This window comes from Pteropus alecto, unplaced genomic scaffold, assembly GCF_000325575.1.
Source record: "Pteropus alecto unplaced genomic scaffold, ASM32557v1 scaffold45, whole genome shotgun sequence".
NCBI classification, from domain to species: Eukaryota; Metazoa; Chordata; class Mammalia; order Chiroptera; family Pteropodidae; genus Pteropus; species Pteropus alecto.
The window spans coordinates 37,887,133-37,892,900 of record NW_006442491.1 but is presented as its reverse complement, the minus strand read 5'-3'; positions in this window follow the sequence as shown (position 1 = coordinate 37,892,900).

Sequence of the window (5,768 nt, the reverse complement as noted above, 5' to 3'; positions counted from 1 at the left end):
CTATTTTTATTTTATTTCTAACTCATCAGGCTTTCTTCTCAGCCACTGCGGTAACTTTCTATTAAAACCACTATGCACGGTGAACTTGACCGTTAACTCAGCAGGCTGTAGGACCGGTCTCTGGCGGCTCGCTTTCCAGTGGTCCGAGGCCTCTTTACGACCAGTCAAGGGCTCTGACGTTTTGGTGCTTGGGCCACGGGCGCGTCAGTCGTGAGCTCGCCGACGCCGGACGTAGCAGCCTCTCTATCCCATCGTTCCCGCATTTCTCCCCTGGAGAACGTCAAGGGGAAAAGGCGACGCGCACGCATCGTACACGACCTCGTTTTCTTGAGGTATAATCCTCACACCGTGTGAGTCATCTTTATGGCGCGTGTGATTGAGCAGTTTCCGGTGCAGCCACAGGTCGTAGGGTCTTCACCATTCTTTGGTCCCAGCGCGTTTTCATCCCTCCCCTCCCCCCTCCTCCCCCCCAGCCTCTGACAACCCCTAACCTACTTTCCGTCTCTACGGATCCGTCTGTTCTGGGCACGTCATAGAAACGGGATCCGACACTGTGGCCTTTTGTAACTGGCTTCTTTCAGGAGCAGTGTGTTTTCTAGGTTCGGCCAGGTTGTGGCGTGGGTCCCTAATGTGTTCCTTGTAATGGTTAAACGCTATTCCATGATGTGGACAGAACATATTTTGTTTTTCTGTTCACCAGTTGATGGACATCTGAGTTGTTTCCACTTTTCGGCCGTGACGTCACGCTGCCGGGAGCATCCGTGTACAGATGTCTGCGTGAACGTGTTTTTCTCTCCCGTGCGTGTCTGTGGGGGAGACGTGTAGGCTGTGTAGCAGCGCTAGCTTTAACTTTCTGAGACACGCCAATCTGTTTTCCAAAGCAGCTGCCCTGCTTTACATTCCCACAAGGAGCATGTGACGGTCTCGGTTTCTGCCCGTCCCCGCCAACACTTATGAGTGTCCGTCCTTGATGACAGCCCTGGGGGCTGGGTGCGAAGTGGGCAGACTGCCAGGAGAGATGACTCTCTCTGCGTGCATGTGATTGCTTATCGATGGCACTCAAAGAAAATAAAAACGACATTTATCGACTTTAAAGCCAGGGTTTGCAACTGGACCAAGTCTGACCTGCCACCTATTTTTGTGTGGCCCGTGAGCTAAGCAGTTTTTACATTTTAAAATGGTTAAGAAAAAAGCAATAAAAGAACACCCTTTTGTAGCGCATGCAAATCATTTTGAAATTTGAAGCCCAGCGTCCATCGATAAGCTTTTGTGGGAACACAGCCATGCCTGTTTGTTCACGTGTTTTCGGTGGGTGTTTTCCTGCTCCCGGGGCACAGGTGAGTGATGTGGCAGGGACTGTCTGGGGTGTGCTTGTCACTTCCCACTGTGCTTGGAACAACGCAACGCACAGTCACACAGTTATAGCTCAGCAGCACGTTGAGTGCTACACATATCGCCATACTGTGGCTTTAAGAAAAAACTACCAGTGCGTATCCTTTACGTCAAAACGAGAAAAGAAGAGAAAAGTGGACTGCGCACGCCATGCTCTGCAACACGTAAAAAATGCAGACCATGCTATTATCAAATTACATGGCAGGACGTCACGTTTACCGCGGTCACAGCAGCCACACTAAAACGCCACAATGTATGTACATCGACGTCACCAGACTAAGCATCTGTCAGCACACCCTCAAATCACAGGAAAGTCAGGGTCAGAAAAACTAGAAAATTTTCAAACAGTATCTTACGACAGAAGAAAAAATAAGAGAACGAATCAGCTACCAAAATAAGTTATAAAGTGTCTCATTTGTTAGCCGAGAAAGAAAGCCTTTTATAAAAGGTAAGTTAATTAAATGGTTTTTGATTGCAACATCTGAATAAATGTGTCCAAGGGAAAAAAAAAAAAAAACACCTCGTTTAAGTACATTAGCCTCGCATTGAGAATTATCTCTGGAAGAATTTAGGACCTTGGGAGCAGCAGCGATTTAAAACCAGGGCAGACGTTTCTGCTCAGTTGTTTATTCCAGGGGTCAATGATACGTCTGCATTGACTAAAGAATTGGCCTCTATCAACAGTCTGCATTGAACAACTACAGGTGAGAACATTTCCAAAGAAGCCAATGTCATCTTTTAGAATAGTCTTTAATGCCTTTGAAAAGCAAACATTATGATACTAAATAGATTAAGATTGATGATGATAATAATAATCATAACCGAAACCTAATTGTTTACAGTTGGGGCATGCTAGTGGATGAACTTACTTTGAAAACTAGTCGATAAAGACGAAGAATCAAGCATTTAACTTGCCTATCCTACACACGCGGTATATTTGGGTAACCAAGTGATAGGTGAGCAAAGGTTTCTCTTTAAAGATGCGTCCCAGCTCATACGTGGATTAGGAAGCCTCCCGCCCTTGATGAATTAATGAAGGTAGATACTGAGCATCAGTCATGCTCTCAACAAAGAGAGAGAAAACAAGACACCGTTTTTCCTGATGAAAGGGAGACAGCACCACCTGTGACGTCATCTTGCCCACGAAATCAAACCCGAGTCTGATGACACCTCGGGACCAACTGCGAGTTGACGAGAACTCCAGAGGATCGAGGAACACGTTGAACAGCTCCTCAGGAGTTCAGTCGACACGGTCCAGGCTGCGGGGGATAAAGTGTGCCAAGGAAGAAAAAAGGGAGATGATGGACGACCCACAAACTCAAAAGGACTTGAAACTTACGTGCAGGAGTCTAATCTTGAGGTCTTTATTGTTATTTTTTTAAAGCAGTTCTAGGCTGACAGCAAAACTGAGCGGAAGGTACAGAGATTTTGCCCCGTGTCCCCCGGCCCCACATATGCGCACCATCCGCAGTCACTGGCATCTCCCACCAGAGTGACACATTCGTCACAACTGACGAAACTGCACTGACGTGTCATGATCACCGGGAGTCCACGGTCTGCGTCACAGTCCCTCCCTCGGAGTATCCACAATCACACGGAGCAGTTTCGCTGCCTGAAAAGTCATCGGTGCTTCAGTATCGATTCCCCCACCCCCACCCCACCCCTGGCAGCCACCGATCTTTTCGCCATCCCCATAGCTTTGCCTTTTCCAGAATGTCGTATAGTTGGAATCGGACCGCGTGTAGCCTCTTTGCTTCGTGATGTGCGTTTGTTTCCTCCATGTCTTTTCGTGGCTTGATGGCTCATTTCTTTTTCGCACTAAATAATACCCCACTGTCTGGATGGACCCGTTCATTGACACCCTCACCTACTGGAGGACGTCTTGGCTGCTTCCGACATCTGCCAGTTACGGATAAAGCTGCCATACACATCAGCGTGCAGGGTTTGGTGCGGACATAGGTTTGCAGCTCTTTCGGGTAAGCAGCAAGTGGTGCATTGCACAGTAAGAAATGTTTCGTTTTGGAAGAAACGACAATCTGTCTTCAAAGTGTCGGTGCCACTTGGCTCTCTCCCCAGCACTTACTGAGAGTTCCCGTGGCTCCAGATCCTCACCGGCACTTGCTGTCGGGGCCCCGGATGTTGGCCGTCCTAACAGGTGTGGTGGCGTCTCGCTGTCGTTGTAGTTTGCATCTGCCCGACGACAGAAGATGTGGAGCATCTTCTCATGTGCTCATTTGCCATCTGTAAAACTTTGCTGAGTTTTCTGTTAAGGTAATTGAGTTGTTTTGTTTTCTTATTGTTGAGTCTTAAGAGTTCTTTGTGGATTTGGGGTAACAGTCCATTATCGGATGTGTCTTTTGAAAATATTTTCTTCCATTCTGTGCCTTGTATTCTTACTCTGTTGACACTGTCGTGGAGTGGAAATTTTGAATTTTAATGAAATCCAGGTTATCAATTCCTTCTTTCACGTATCATCTCTATGGCGTTTTATCTGAAAAGACATCACCATATCCAAGGTCTTTTGGGTTTTCTCACATGTCACCACCTAGGAGTTTTATAGTTTCGTGTTTTATACTGAGGTCCATTTTGAGTTAACTTTTGTGAAGGGTGCACGATCTGTGTCTCGATTCACTTTTCTGCACGTGCATGTTCCAGCACCGTCGGTTGAATGGGCTGTATTTTCTCCACTGTCTTGCCTTTGCTCCTTGGTCAGAGATTAGTTGACTATATTGACGTGGGTCCGTTTCTGAGCTGTCTGTTGTTCTGTGGGTCTATTAGTCTCTCTTTTGCCCATAACCGCCTGCCTTGATTGCTGCAGGCATACAGTAAGTCTTGACGTCAGGTGACATCCGTCCTCCAACTTTATTCTTCTCCTTCAATACGGCGTTGGCTGTGCTGGGTCTTCTGCCTCTCCAAACGAATCTTGGAATTGCTTTGCTGATATGTACAAAATAATTGCTGAGGCTTTAACTGGGATTGCAGTGAGTCTACAGATCTGTTTGGGGGACCGACAACCAGACCACGTCGAGTCTTCCTGTTAATGAACCTGAAATTTCTCTGCATTTAGTTCTTTTATTTCAATCGTCAGTTTTGCTAATTCCTCAAATAGATCTTCTATGTATTTTGTCAGATTTATGCCTAAGGATTTCATTTTGGGGGCACTAACGTAAATGAGACTGTGTGTTTGTACATTAGATGCCACTTTTCTATTGCTTGTATGCAGAAAAGCGTTTTACTTTTGTATTTTAAAAATATACCCGGTAAACTTGGCATAATCGCTTGTCACCTCTAGAAGTCTTTCCATCAATTCCTTGGCTCTTCTACACGGATAATCGTGTCATCTGCAAACAAAGACACTTTTATTTCTTTCCTCCCAGTCCGTACACCTTCTTATTCCCTTTTCTTGTCTTATTGCATGAACTACAGATTCCGTTACAGTGTCGCAAAGCCGCGGCGAGAGGAGACGTCCTTCCTTGTACCTGATCCCGGGGGGAAAGCTGTGAGGTCCTCATCCTTAAGTATAATGTCCGCTGTGGGGTTTTTGTCGATATTTTTATGAAGCCGAAGAAGTCTCTTTTAGTCCTAGTTTATTAAGTTGTATCATGAATGAGCATCGAGTTTTGACAAATGCTTTTTCTGCATGTATTGATAGGAATGATTGTGTGATTTTTTTCATTTTTAGCCTGTCGATATGATGGATCGCATTCATTCATTTTCAAATGACGAACTGGCCTTTCTTGCAAACCGGGGGTAACCCCGCTGGGACACGGTATATAATTCTTTTTGTACACCATTAGATTCGATGTGCTCATATCTTGTCAAAGATGTTTACATCTATGTTCGTGAGAGATATTGGTCTGAAGTTTTCTTGTAATATCTTGTCTGATTTTGTATTACGGTGATGTTGGCATCACAGAATGAGTTTGGAAATATTTCTTCTGTTTCTATCCTCTGAAAGAGAGGCTGTTGCTTTCCAACTTGGAGAGTTGTTAATTATGATTCGGTTTCTTTATTCAGATTGTCTGTTTCTGTGTGTGTGTTATGGTAGCTTATATCTTTCAGGAAATGGAATCATTTCATCTATGTTATCAAAATCTCTGGGCACAGAGTTCATATTATCTCTTTATTAGCCTTTAAATGTCCATAAGATCTGTAGTGATGCCCCCTCTTTCAAAGTTGTACTTTCATTTTCATGTATTTCAAAATATTTTTAAATTTCTCTTGCGATTTCTTCTTAAATTCATGTGTTAGAAGTGTGTTGTTTAATTTCTATGTATTTTGAGATTTTCTAGTTATCTTTCTGTTCTCGATTTCTAGTTTAATTCCATTGGGTTCTATTATAGTTGGGTTTTTTTGTTTGTTTGTTTGTTTTTTTA